Source organism: Sarcophilus harrisii, chromosome 1 (genome assembly GCF_902635505.1).
Source record: "Sarcophilus harrisii chromosome 1, mSarHar1.11, whole genome shotgun sequence".
Classification (NCBI taxonomy): domain Eukaryota; kingdom Metazoa; phylum Chordata; class Mammalia; order Dasyuromorphia; family Dasyuridae; genus Sarcophilus; species Sarcophilus harrisii.
In genome coordinates, this window is record NC_045426.1 from 436282711 (window position 1) to 436297381 (window position 14671).

Consider the following 14671-nt stretch of genomic DNA (forward strand, 5'->3'; position numbering starts at 1 on the left):
AAACAGAGCTAAGTAGGAATTTTGGAATATAAACATAAGATTTCAGAGATCTTATGAGGAAGTATGTAGCCCACTTCTTGAAAAAGATAGGATGGATATAGAGGAGTACAAATATTTTTGGTTATGGTCATTATGTAGATTCATTTTACTTGACTATTATTATTTATAATGAGGACTTTTTTTTCTTTTTACTCCCCATTAGTGGAGGAAAGGAGATTATAGATCGGGAAGGGGTTAGCAAAAGTAATACCAAACAAGACCAGTTTAATATAAAAAGACCCCAAAATACAGTGATCACTTTGGTAACACATACTAAAAATGGAGCAGCATAGAGAAGATTAACATGGCCCCAGCACAAGGATGACATTCACATTTATAAAGTGTTCTTTAAAAAAAAAAAAATCTCACAAAGAATGTGTAGAATTTATTATATACTTAAAAAGCTAATGCAATTTGGGCTATATTGATAGGATAGGTTCTAAATCAAGAGAAGTATTAGAACACTATTCATACAACATTTGGTTTATTTTATTTAGTTATGAGTTCCCTATTTCAAGGCATAAATTAAAAAACTAGAATTTTGTCAAAAGAAGACAATGAGGATGAAAATGACTCAAAACCATGTCATCATCTAAGGAATGGTTGAATAAATTGGGAATGTTTAGCCAGAAGACTATTATAGGTGACTTCAAATATTTAGGATGAAGTTAGAAGACACATTCTAGGAAGCTACAGAGATTGAATTAGGAACATGTGTGATGACCGCTTTAGCACCCTGGATACCTTAGAATCAGCCAGAGTCAGGATAAGCAAAAGTCCTTGCTCTTTATTCTTGGTCTTTAGGGATAGAATTGAATTGGATGGATGCAGAATCTCCATGACCTCTCCTCTTTGTCTCCTGCCCAGAAGTGACCCTGGCTAGTCTTACTCCACCCCCCAGTCCCTCCTACAATTCTCTGTATACACTAATTATCAAGCCAGCACAGAAGAGTGGGAAGGGCCATTTTCCAAGCATATGCTTATAGAGTATTGTCCAATCGATAATTAGCCTTAAGTTCTTGGTTATCGACTCAAGATCAGTGCATGGACTCAAGAGTTTCAGACCTTTACACATATGGAAGGAAATTATGACATGAATTTTAATTTAACATAAAGAGGAAAAAAAGTATTTTCAAACAATAAAAGCTTCCCAGTTGAACTGACTACCCTTATTAAGCAGTGAATGATCCATTTGCCAGTAATTAGTATTTACTTTGTTTATATTTTCCATTTATTTATTTGCATATCTAAGTGCTTCTCTGCAATAGAATGTAGGCTCCTTTAGATGGAGACTATTTCATTTTTGCCTTTGTATCTTTATGCCTAGCACAGTGCTTGGTACATAGTAGACAATTCATAAATACTTGAAAGCTTCATTGAAGCAAAATGCAGATTATAAAAATGTTTTAGAGGAGATTCAGGAGTTTTTATTAATTTGTTTCCTAAAAGATTTGGACTTTATGAAAAAATTAAATTTTTTTAAGACTGAACTATTAATATTTAGTCTCTATACTGTTCAAGACTATCCCACATTATATACAATATATGACATTGCATATCATACTTACATAATCCTTTCTTCCTGGCTGGTAGTCAAGATTGTGAAGATTTGAGAATGTCTCTGTTTTATGCTATTTCTTTTTAGTTACCTGTATACTTCTAGAGGTCTTAGAGAAGCCATTTCTTTCAGCAACTCTTAAATCAAGATATTCCCTAGACTGTTAATCAGTCAGCCAGCCCTTCTAAAGGACTATAGTCTCCCTCATGGTGTTTACTTTTTATAGATGGATTTAAGAAGAATACTTTAATATAAGATATATGAAGAGAGATTTGTTTTGTTTTATCTGCATAATCACATCAAAAGCTCTCGGGTTTTGGAAGAACCTCAGAAGCAGTATAGTATAATATTTGGTAGACTACAAAATCTTTGGTAAGTACTAACGAAGCCCCCACTTGGGCAATTTTTGCGTTGTGCGGCAATTCATTCCACTAATGGTTAGGAAGGTTTTTCTTTTATGGAATCTAATTATTCCTCTTTGACATTTCCCTCCCACTGCTTCTAGTTTTACCTTATGGTACCAAAAAGAATGAATCTGTTCCTTTTTCCATATCCTTAGATAAATGAAAAATGCTATTGTTGTATTCCTAATTTGGACCTGGAAAGGAAAACCGTCTCCCCCTTTAATCCCAGAGTGAGAAACTGAGACTCAGAGAAGTCAGTATTTTTTTCTCCAAGGTAAAAATCACCAAATCTTTTAGATATGACTTCTATTTTCTTAATCATCCTTGGGTTCTCTTCTCTGGTTATATACTAATTGGCCAGTGTTTTTCCTAAAATGTAGTACCTGGAATGGGAATCAAATATTTTGGTTTTGGTTTGAGTAGGGCTTGAATATAGCAGGAATATTATTTCCCTTTCTTGGAGCTGTTCCATCAGTCAGTAATTTTTGACCCTTCATGGCCTTGATGACTCTACTGAACACTGCCATAGTTTGTCATTTCCTTCTCCAGGAGATTAAAGTGAGCATATGTTAAATGACCTGACAAGAGTCACAACAGTATCTGAGGCAAGATTTGAACTGAGGTCTTCCTGATTCCAGGTCCACCACCTTATCTACTGAGTTAATCAGTCTTACTGCTTCTGGGTACTTTGGCTAAACTCAACCTAAAATCATATTAGCATTTTTTAGCTACCATATCCCATTGTTGCCTCAAATTGAGAATGGAGTTAGAATACTTGGATATTTTTTCACATGAAATACTCTCTAGACAAAATAATTCAATCCTATACTTGTGTAGATTATTTATCTTTTTAATTTTTATATTAGCTGTTCTCTTAGCCTGCTGAAATCTTTTTGGATACAGTTTCTATTGTCTGATATATTGCCTATTCCTCCCAACTTTGTAGCTTGGATAAACATGCCATATATGTTTTTTGGCCATGTTAAAAACATTTTGTTTATGCTCCTTTTAAAAAAGACCATAATCTCTTCATAATGTTACTCCCATTCTCAAATAATATCCTCCCTTATCTTTCTATGTTTTTTTTTCAAAGCATGATAAAATTTTGAATAGAACAGGTACATAATAGATCCCTGTGGAACTCTTAGAAAGCTCTGTAGGAGTTGACATTGTCCATGGTTGCAATGGAACCAATATTTGTGAACATTTCCAAAAAAAAATTTCCATTCTCCCATTCTGCTCCCTTGTTACTACTTCAGGACAGCTATGGAAGATATTGATTCAATCTATAATCATAGAACAATTTTTCTCTGTGTTAAGCTAACAAGCCCACAAAGAATCAGATCTTTGCTTTGTTATTATGTGTCCTCACCAAAGAAGCTAAATGGTAAAGATAAGAGATGACTATACCTAAGGAGCCCATAATCTAGCTGGAGATAAAATATATGCTTACCTGAAGAAGACTTAGGTACATTTAAAAGCCAAGAAATGATAATCTACTTATTGCTTGCTGTTTTGAGCCATGACAGCATTCTGCTAGAACAGCCATTTTCAATGGTACAAATGTAAGGATTCTATCTTTATTACTAGACAACAAATATAAGGGAAATTTTCTCTGCTTTATATGCTACTTTTATTCTTCATCTGAGAAGGGGGGAAAAAAGCATTTCTCAATTCAAGACTCTTTTAAAAATATATATATTTCTCATTCCAAGGCTCATAAATTGGATCCCCAAATCAAAAGCTTTCACTTTAGAGTTTTCTTCCAGTAAAATATTATCTGCCTAAGGACAGAGGCTAGTTTATTTTTGTCTTTGTATCTCCAGAATCTAATATAGTGCCTTGCAAAGGATAGGTGCTTAATAATTGATTGATAACATTATGCTGAGGTAAGCATTTCCCTTGCTTTTTGGGTCATTTTTGCCTTCTTCCTTTTGGAGGAGTTTTGAATGAAAAGGTGTATTCCTCAATTCTTTATTTTCCTCTTTTTTCCAGGTCACAGACAGATAGTTTGAGCAGATAGGGGAAGGCACTATGTGGACTCTTCTACCTATAGAATCAGAATTTTCCAACTTGCTTCATGATGCAATGTCATAGTTAAGTATGAACTAAGATCAACGTCTCATCTAACTGTCATCAATGTGATATGATTAGTTTAGTGCTGGGCACAATCCAATTAGTAAGCCACACTAACAAGAACCTGTTTGATGATCATCTTAGTTTCTGCTAAAGTTCTGTCTTGTTAAAACAGCATTTTAAAAACTGACACATAGGCAAGAACGTTAATAGTGTTGACAAAAGCAAAAGGTTACTTTAGTCTACTCAATCTAACATTTTTTTTTCTAGTAGGTAGATACCTAAGTTAATAGAAGGTAGCAAGGTAATTCATTTGGTCTCAATTTAAGTTTCTACCTTTCTTCTATTTTTAGTCATTTAACATTTCTGAGTTTTTCTACTTTCAGTCTTTTAATATTTCTGAGTCTTAGTTTCTAAACATCTAAAGATGTACTAGATTCCAGCTTCTTAAACTGTGGTTTGTGACCCAATAAAGGTATCATAATTAAATATGGGGATCATTAAGTTATGATTTATTATCAGTAAGTATTTGATTTGTATACCTATATATCCGAGTCATATATATCTGGACCATGTAGAAATTTCTTAGGCAAAAAGAGATTGCAAAGGGAAAAAGTTCCTGCCTTTACTTACTCTGCCATCTTGGCTCCGCCTCCATCAAGTGGAAAAAGTTTAAGAAGCCCTGGACTTGATTTATTCATAAGCCTCTTTCTAATTCTCAATCCTATGAGCCTATCTACTTGAACAGATAAAGAAGTATAAGAGTTCAAGTTGAAAAGAAACTCCAAAGTCAAAGTACACTTTGGTATTCAATGATTTTGATAGGAAAATGAGATTGAAAGGAGCAATGAAAACTATGTTGAAAAATAAAGTTCAAAATCAAAAAAATGAAAGAACCAAAAGTTAAAAAATCAGATTACTCACAAATTTCATAATTATATCATGAATACTTTTTTCAGTATCCAGAAGAGTGCCCGACAAATAGTAGATGCTAGAAATGCTTGATGACTGATTTATTCATTCAAGGCTAGCACTGAATGTGACAAACACTGAACAAGAAGCAATAATGAATGGACTATTCTCTAATAGACAATAAAAAGTTGATTTGGTCACTTCAGAATACACTCCACGTATATACGCAGTTAGGTTAACAATTGGTTAGTGCATGCATAGATCAAAGTATATGTTTGTTAATTGCTGAACATAAACACTAAATTAGAGAAAAAGCTAAAGATCAGAAAGTACTACACATATAAGTGTATATGTATATGTGTGTGTCATACACATATACACACACTATAGAAAGTATTCTCTAGAGAGAGAGAGAATGTATGTATATATATGTGTGTATATAAATATACATACACACATCTGTGTGTATATGATGTATATATTTAATTACAGCCCGACCTTTTAAAAGAATCTGTCAACTTTGAAAGCATTATTGTGGTTGTTCAGTCATTTCAGTTGTATCCTACTCTTCATGACTTCATCTGGGGTTTTCTAGGCAACAATACTGGAGTGGTTTGACATTTCCTTTTCCAGCTCATTTTGTAGACAAGGAAACTGAGGCAAACAAAGGTAAGTGATTTGTCCAAGATCACACAGCTGGTAGCATCTGAGGCTGAATTTGGGCTTCAGGTCATACTGATGCCAAGTCTAATGCTCTGTCCTCTACCTAACTGGCCCAACTTTGAAAATAGCTAATGAATAAGCACAAAGATATTGATTTTGATCATAATAATTTTCTAGAGGAGTTTAACCCATCCAAAATAACTGCCACAGTTAGGATGCCAGGATTTAGATGTGGTCTTTACCAGTGCTCTCTTTGTTGTGTCTAAGTTTATTTATAGACGATGCAGAAGGAAAGGAGAAGATATTTTGCACAATAATACTCAGCATTATTGTGAAAATAAGTGAAGAAGAAGATTGTGAAAAGAAGTCAAGAAGAAAATTAATTTGCAGAAAATTTGGTCTGAGATCCAGTTTAGACACTTAATGGATCTGCGACCTTTTTGATATGCATATCCCTGCCAACAATCCATAGTATAACCTATCCAGATGAACCAAAATCATTCCAAGACTGTTTAGAGATGAAGGGACCTCCCTTCTGCATGATCCTTTTCTTACACCAGAATACCTTACTGATTGCTTATTGCCTGTGATTTATGGTTTTGAATACTTCCTTTCAGGTAAATGAAGCAGTATAAATCTGACTAAGTTCTCTTAATTTGACCTTCTAGCTCTTGTTTTCATGAAATCTCTGTTTCTGCTCTCATTTTTAAAGACCATGTCTAAAGGTGCAACCCAAGTACATGAAATGATCATAGCTCAGCTAATAATCCTAATTGTGACAAATGTTTTGGATCTCAACAAATAGACATAAGGCTAAAACAAAATCCTCATCAAGAGGCAAAAAGAATGTTTATGTTTTGTAGAGAGAGACATAAATAATGGAAGCCCCAAATCCTCATCTGTGGGAGACACTCTGCAGAAAGCCTAGAACAACTTCTGGCAAATCTACAACATGAATTTTAGCTATTTTGCCACAGTCCACACATGTTTTTGACTGCTATTTCTTAGGAAAAGCACTGATAAAGTTAAATGTGACCCGAGGAGGAATCATACTGACAAGGGGATTGGAGATCATATCCTACAAGATAAACTGAAGGGACAAGGGTTATTTATCTTCCAGTAGAAAAAGCTCAGAGGGAATATGATTTTGGGAAGAATATTTCTTGAAATATTTGAAAAGCTGCCATGTGGAAGGGAGCAAAGGAGACCAGATTTGTTTAGCTTTTTTTTCTCTAGAGGGTGTAGTAGGAGCAATGGGACAATTTTTAGAGAGACAAACTTTGGCTCCATGTGAGGAAAAGAATCCTCATAATTTTGTTCTTGTTGTTCAGTGATTTCAGTCATGTATGACTCTTGGTAACCCTAATTTGGGGTTTTCATGGCAAAGATGCTGTAACCTTTTGTCATTTTTTTTCTCCACCTTATTTTATAGAGGAGTAATTGAGGCAAACAGGATTAAGTGACTTGCCCAGGATCACACAGCTAGTAAGTGTCTGATGCCAAATCTAAACTCAGGAAGATGTTTTCCTGACTCCCAACCTGGCACCCTATCCACAGTGCCACCTAGTTAATTGACCATCCTAAAAATTGGTGCTATGCAAAAAAAATGGAATCTGTTGCTTCAAGAAGTAGGATGTGTTCTTCCTTGCTAAATAAGATTTTCAAATAAAGGCTGTGTAACCACTTGTCCTGGATAGAAAGGATTCTTGGTCAGGTTGAACTCTGAGGTCTCTTGCAACTTAAATATTATTGTCTACACCTTTGTAAGTGCCAGCTATATACCAAATAGAGAAATTTGAAAAAGACAAAATAAACTCTCATTAGAGGATTCACACAATATGGAGGACTTAACTTAGTAAAATAAGAAGTGGGAGTAATAGAGCACTGGACTTTGAGCCAGGAGGACTGTGTGAACACAGGCAAATAATTTAACTTTTCTGAGTCTCAGGCAATTTTATAAAATTATTTTACAGACAATCATGATCTGCATGGGTAGCATGATGACATTTCATGTCCTTGTAGTATTGATGGTGTGTGTCTTTCTGTGTTTTTAACCTTATTTTAAATCTATTGGATTTGAGTAAGAATTATAAAAATGTTTTTTGATTATGAAATTACTGGCTTACTAATTGTAATATCTTCCTGGATATGCATGTATGAATGAACTTATTAAGTACTTATGGCAAAACACTGTGCTAAGCATTAGGAATACCCTACCTTTCTTTCTGTCTCTGTCTCTGTCTCTGTCTCTCTCTCTGTCTTTCTCTCTCTTTCTCTCTTTTTTATAATTTTTTATTGACAGAACTCATACCTGGGTAATTTTTTACACCATTATCCCTTGCATTCACTTCTGTTCACTTTTCTCCCTCTATCCCCTCCCCCAGATGGCAAGCAGTCCTATACATGTTAGATATGTCACAGTATATCCTAGATACAATATATGTGATATCCTAGATACAATATATGTGTGCAGAACTGAACAGTTCTCTTGTTGCACAGGAAGAATTGGATTCATAAGGTAAAAATAACCCGGGAAGAAGAACAAAAATACAAGCAGCTTACATTCATTTCCCAGTGTTCCTTCTCTGGGTGTAGCTGCTTCTGTCCATCATTGATCAGTTGAAACTGAGTTAGATCTTATCTTTGTCGAAGAAATTCACTTCCATCAGAATACATCCTCATACAGTATCGTTGTTGATGTATATAATGATCTCCTGGTTCTGTTCATTTCACCGTTCATATAAGTCTCTCTGTGTTCATCTTGCTGGTCATTTCTTACAGAACAATAATATTCCATAACATTCATATACCACAATTTACTCAACCATTCTCCAATTGATGGGCATCCATTCATTTTCCAGTTTCTAGCCACTACAAACAGGGCTGCCTCAAACATTTTGGCACACAAGGAATACCATACCTTTCTCAACAAAGTTCCTCAAGTCTCATGGGAAATTTTGGTCTCATCTCATATCAATGCTATTGAGAGAAATGGAATCAGAGATTTTTATTCAAATCCAGCTTTTAATAATTATTACCTTTGGCACATAGAGTAAATCTCTTTTCCTTGCTGGGCCTCAGGTTTCTTACCTATAAAACAAGGTAGTTCAATTTGATGGCCAAAGGTCCAAACACAGACAACTCTAAATCTAAGTCTTGACAATATCAGAGACAATATGATTCCAAGACGAGGGGAAAAATTTCCTTCTGCTTTCCTCTCTGGGTTGTCTGTTTTCATTTTCTTTTCAAAGCATTAATTCCAAATTCTATTAGGTTCTCAGTCATTTGGAAGATGCCTGTTCCTATGCCATAGTTTGGCTGGGAGTAGAGTTTTTCAGTCCTGTTGGCGGCAAAGGTAGATATTAGGGTTTGGGTTTACATTCTCCCATGATTATTAACAAGCTGATGATAATTTATCATCTAATTTCCCTTAATGTCATTTTTGTGTCATTGAGAACACACTAGTACAAAGCTAGATAGGCCAAGAGGCCAATTCTCAACTAGTCTACATCCTATTAATTTTTGTCTTTGAAGGATGTATAATTTAGAGAAAATATGGGTGAAGAGAAGAACCATTTTAAAAAAATGTCTTTAGCACCTAGCATAGTCCTTTGCATGTAGTGAGCACTTAGTATTATTGACAGACATAGTTGGGAATAAGTACAGAGAATAAGCACAAAGAAAATAGACCAGCAAGTACAAACAGTACAGCTCTAAAGAAATACAATGGAGATTCCTTGGAATACTTTCCTTAATATTCATGTTTTTGATTCATAAGGTCCTATACATGCCCTGCTCTTAAAAAAGACACATTATGATCAACTGTGATAGACTCTTGTCAGCAATATAATGATCCAAGATAATTACAAAAGACTAATGATGAGACATACTATCCACATGCAGAGTATGTGATTGAAACATATTATTTTCAATTTTTTTCATAGTTTCCCCCTTTCTTTCATATTGTTTCCTGTAAAGGGCTGAGGCTTGAGTTGATGCATTGAGGTCCCAAGCACGTGAGGCTAAATAGTAATTGGGCTATACTCTATTAATATACATGATTGGATAAAGAATGACCCCCGCCCACTCTCCATGCAAGTCCTGATGTGATGTATAGGAAATGACGATTTCGGTGGGTGGAGGCAGAGAGAGACAGGAAGAGAAGCTGGGAGAGATTGAGCCTGGGTTCCATACTCCTAGCTGCTGGTCGTGTGGCTTCTGGTCTAGTTAGCTTCTTGACTTAGCTGCTGACATTGCTATTCCCGATTCCCATCTACCTCCGACCTTTCTTCATCTCTGCTAAGAATAAAGATTGATGATTTTCCCCTAACCTGAATTCCTGACTCCAGCTGATTTTAAAATACGCAGTCATCATAGTTTCCTTCACAATATGAGTAATGTAGAAATATCTTTAACATGATTGCACGTGTATAACTTAGATTTCTTTTTATCTTTGAGAGGGAATAGAAGAATAAAGGAGAAAAATGGAACTCAAAATCTTATAAAAATGAATCTTGAAAAATGTCTTTACATGTAATTGGAAAAAATAGAATATTATTTACATTTTTAAAAAACTAAAAAAAAAAAAAAAACATTATCTTCTTGTTCAGCTTCTGGGAGGTTCAGGAAGTTCTTCACATATGGACAACCTTTTTTTTTTTTCTTTCTCTATAGCCATTAATGGTTTAAGGATTTGTTTGATTATGATTTTTATGATAAGTCTATTGCAGAAGAAATTTCAAAAGCTTAGTGCTTCATACTTTCAAGTACTAGAAGGCAAATGACAACCAACTCAGACACATAGATGGCCAGTGAGTACAGTTTCCTCCGATTTTTCTGTTCTCTTATGAAGAATACTTGGTGATATGAGTGAAGATGACTTAAGGAGAAAACAATTACTGTTGGAAGTAATCCTGATGATGGGTAGAGGAAGCCTTCATGAAACTAAATTTTCAAAGGTCTTAGAAATTTCTGAGGAGCAGGTTAGATAACCCTTAAATATTACTCCAGAAGTCCCTCTCTATCAGACAATCTTTATTGGCTCATGCTAACTGCGTTGGTAGTTTTTGTTTAGCCTTACCTTACCCTAACTCAGATTCCAGACTACAACTTCCTTCGTTTCCAAGTAGAATAAAGTCAGTATCACTTAGAGCAAGTCTTAATCCTCAAACTCCAGGAAAGGGTAAATCAAGAATTTGTTTATTCAGCTTTTGAGAATGTGGTAGGAGAAAACAAGGGAGGAAAAAATAGTAAAAGAGAAATTTAAGAGCATTGATTCACTTCCTCTTTGAGAAAGTCACTTTCATTTTTTTGCCTTTGTATCCCCAGAACCTTAGCAGTATAGACCTTCCACAAAACAGGTACTTAATCAGTGCTTATTGAATTGAAAGAGAAATTGGAGCTAGATTGAAAAGTAGGAATGAAACCATACAGCAAGGAAAACACAGAGAGAGTCCCTTCTTGTCACATGTCTATTGCCATTTGAGCTGATGTCCACAAGAGAACTGCCTAGGAAAAAAGTGTGAATTAAGGAAATATGGATTATATTCTTGTGATACAAAGGCACAAATGAGTAGTTTTTAGTAAAGTGGCCACTATGGGCAAAACTATGTCAAAATTCAAGTAATTATTTTATTGATTAATTAAATCTAAGAATTAATTTATCTCTAAATTTTTAAGAACTTTTTATATCCTTGTGGGATAATTGGGAACACTTACTTCTCTCCTCCGACCAGTCTTACATATTAATACCACTATCTATGCAGGAGTAGGATTTAAATGAAGGGAAAATTTTTGTTAGTCTTTCCTTGAGAAAGATCAGATGCCAGTTAATCACAGGTATTAATTTATCTTCCTTCCTTAGTTGGGAAATGACACCAGGGAAAACCAGTAGGCTATGTGTCATAAAAATATTTTTTTTCCCAGTTTGATAGAGGCAGCTCTCATATAATCTTTATGTCCATTTGGCCTAAAGGGAAACTTTGCAATCCCAACCTGCTGTGTCCCAATGGCTTCTATTTGGCATTTAAAAATCTCTCTTACCTAGAACCAACTTCTAATTATCTACATTAATCAGAGCCTTCTATACCTTTTATGTGGTCAAACCTTAGGTTATCATCAGCCTGGGCCATGTGGTCAGAGATCAGGGCTGAACAGAAAGGGAAAGAGCTTAGCATGTATCTGATTATGCCCAATTCCAGAATTAAATACAAATGATCTTTTAAATATCTACTATTTTAAAATTTTAACATTTGTTTATAATTTAAGTATCTACTCTAGCTATAATCAATCTCTTTTTCTCCATTTATTGGTAAGGAAAACCAAGAGTTTACTACGAACAAAATGATCAATTCAATGGCTCTGGTACCAACTAGTTGGGTGATTTGAGGTAAGTTAGCATCCTGAAGCCTCAGTTTTTTCCTTTGCAAGATGGATGTAATGAAACTTTACTTGTTTACCTAGAATCATGGGGTTTTAAAAATGCAAGTGAGTCTAGGGCTAACCTTGTAAAATATCATTTTACAGATAGGAAACTGAGGCCCAACATGAGGAAATAACCTTCACAGGGTCACATAGACATTAATTTTTCCACTTTAAGAATTGTTTAGTATCATGTATATAGTCTCAGAATGCAGACTTACTTTCAATTTGAGGTCCCATATAGACAAATTAAACTTTCCTATCTCTCTTTTTTTTAATTTATTTTAAAAAAATTTTTTATTATAGCTTTTTATTTACAAGATATATGCATGGGTAATTTTTCAGCATTGACAATTGCAAAACCTTTTGTTCCAATTTTTCCCCTCCTTCCCCCCACTCCTCCCCCAGATGTCAGGTTGACCAATATATGTTAAATATATTAAAGTATAAGTTAAATACAATATATCACATAGACATTAATAAGTATGAATCCAAATTCAAAACCAGATCACCTAAGACCAAACCTCTTTTTTAAACTAAACCAGTATTTTGGTTTATTATTCTTCATATATAGTTTCTAGATCCTTTACTATCTCTGTAGCCAACTTTCTCCCCTCTCCTTCCTCTCCCTCTTTATAGTATTTATTGATGTAGCCTAAGTTTGTATTGACTTTTGTGGCTGTCATTACATATCAATGGCTCCCCTTTAGCTTGCAGTTATCTAAAGTCTCTGTCATTTTTCCATGTCCTGCAGTCTAGCTACATCTCCATAACATCTAGTTATATGTATGTAAATATATATATAGGACGGGTGTATGGGGGAGTGATGTCCTCTGAAGTATTTTTTCAGAGGCTAGACTTGATGTCCACTAAGTTCCAGTCTAATCTTCTTCCCCTATTCTGTGAAAATGATAATAACAATGGCTGTAATACAGATCCTACAGAACTGTGAAGATCTAATGAAATAAAATACATAGAGAACTGTGCAAAACCCAAAGTACCATTTGTTAGTTATTATTACAAATATACTTACATGCCATCTAATAGTCTCCATATTATTCACAAAGATAAAGGGAATTTTAATGGTAGCACTATTAGGGAACAAAAGGGAATTTGGCAAAGTCTTAGCATTATGTTAGCTCCAAGTAATTGCCATTTCACTTTCTCAGTGTTCATAAATTATCTGTTTAATAATTCATTCTTTTTTTTTTTTTTTTTTTTTTTGCTGAGGCAATTTGGGGTAAGTGACTTGCTCAGGGTCACACAGCTAAGATGTATTAGGTGTCTGAGGCTGGATTTTAACTCAGGTCTTCCTGACTTCAGGGCTGGTGCTCTATCCACTGTACCATCTAGCTGCCCCTTATTTCATTCTTTTTTTTTTTTTTTTTTCTTTTTAAAGGTGTTGACACTGAGTTCATTAGGTTATAGCTTGTGAAAGCTAGTTTCCCTTTTATGAAAGTTGAGCAATATGCTCATCTCTAGTCTGCTGGGAATTCTTAAGAGTTCTATGATTTTTAAAAAAGATTATCAATACTGTATAATCATACCCTAAAGTCATTTTAGTATCCTGGCATATAATTCCTATCTTTTAAAATCTTCATTCTTGAGATTGAATACATTTAAATAAGCCATGTTCTCTCTGACCATCTCGTCATCTATCAAATATTTTCATTTCTTCTTTGCCAGCTCTGTTAGTCCTTTTCTGATAAGAATATCATTGATCTTCCTAGCCTGGTATTTTTGGTCCTTTACATCTGATTTTCACCTGCTTTACCATGATAATATGGTGGTAGCTTGGTACAGTGGATACAGACAGGAAGACCTGAGTTCTAATCCTGCTTTAGATCTTATAAGCCATGTAACCCTGGACAAATCATTTAACTTTTCTGTGTCTTGGGTGTTTCAACTGTAAAAGAGGGGAAATCATACCACCTACCTACCAGGATTGCTTTGAGGATAAAATAAGTTTATAAAGTGCTTTGCAAACTTTAAAGTTCTGTGTAAATGCCAATTTTATTCTTATTGTTGTTTTGTCTAGGATCCTGAGAAACTCACTAGCTAAGCAGATTTTGGTCAATAGGTATGCTGCAGCATCATTTAGCAAATGGCTTAAAGAATGATATTTGACTTATAGTAGAAATTGATGATGATAGGTAGAAGATATAGTTAACAGAGGCAGGATTCTTAAAGAGATTACATGTTAGTTGGTCAAAGAAAGAAGAAAAGCAGATAGACAAAATAGATGAATGTGACAAAATTTAGTAATGGAAGTTCTAAGAGAAAGTGATGAGTTAAGGTGATGAGTCAAGGTGACGAGTCAGGAGATAGTTTACTTTTTGGAAACAAGATATTTCAACAGTGGTCTCTTTTCAAGTGAGTATCTTTGAATGCTTCCCAGAAATAATTCTACCTTGTCAGCATAGTATCTTAAAGGAAGTCTTCAATTACTGAGGGGAAAACAGAATGCATCACCAAAGAAATAGTTTGTTAATACTTAGTTAAATAATAATCAGGAAGAACTAGTATGAGTTCAAGAACAGGTCATATTGATCCAATTATTCTGGAGAGCAATTTAGAACTACGCCCAAAAGGTTATAAA

General features: G+C 34.6%; 1 non-coding gene across 1 annotated transcript; it reads left to right on the forward strand.

Annotated features, from left to right (window-relative positions):
* The first annotated feature begins 290 nt into the window (after nucleotides 1-290).
* LOC111719007 lies at nucleotides 291-395 on the forward strand. Its single transcript, XR_002769333.1, has one exon. It is a non-coding gene; the product is annotated as a U6 spliceosomal RNA (small nuclear RNA).
* The last annotated feature ends 14276 nt before the right edge of the window (nucleotides 396-14671 follow it).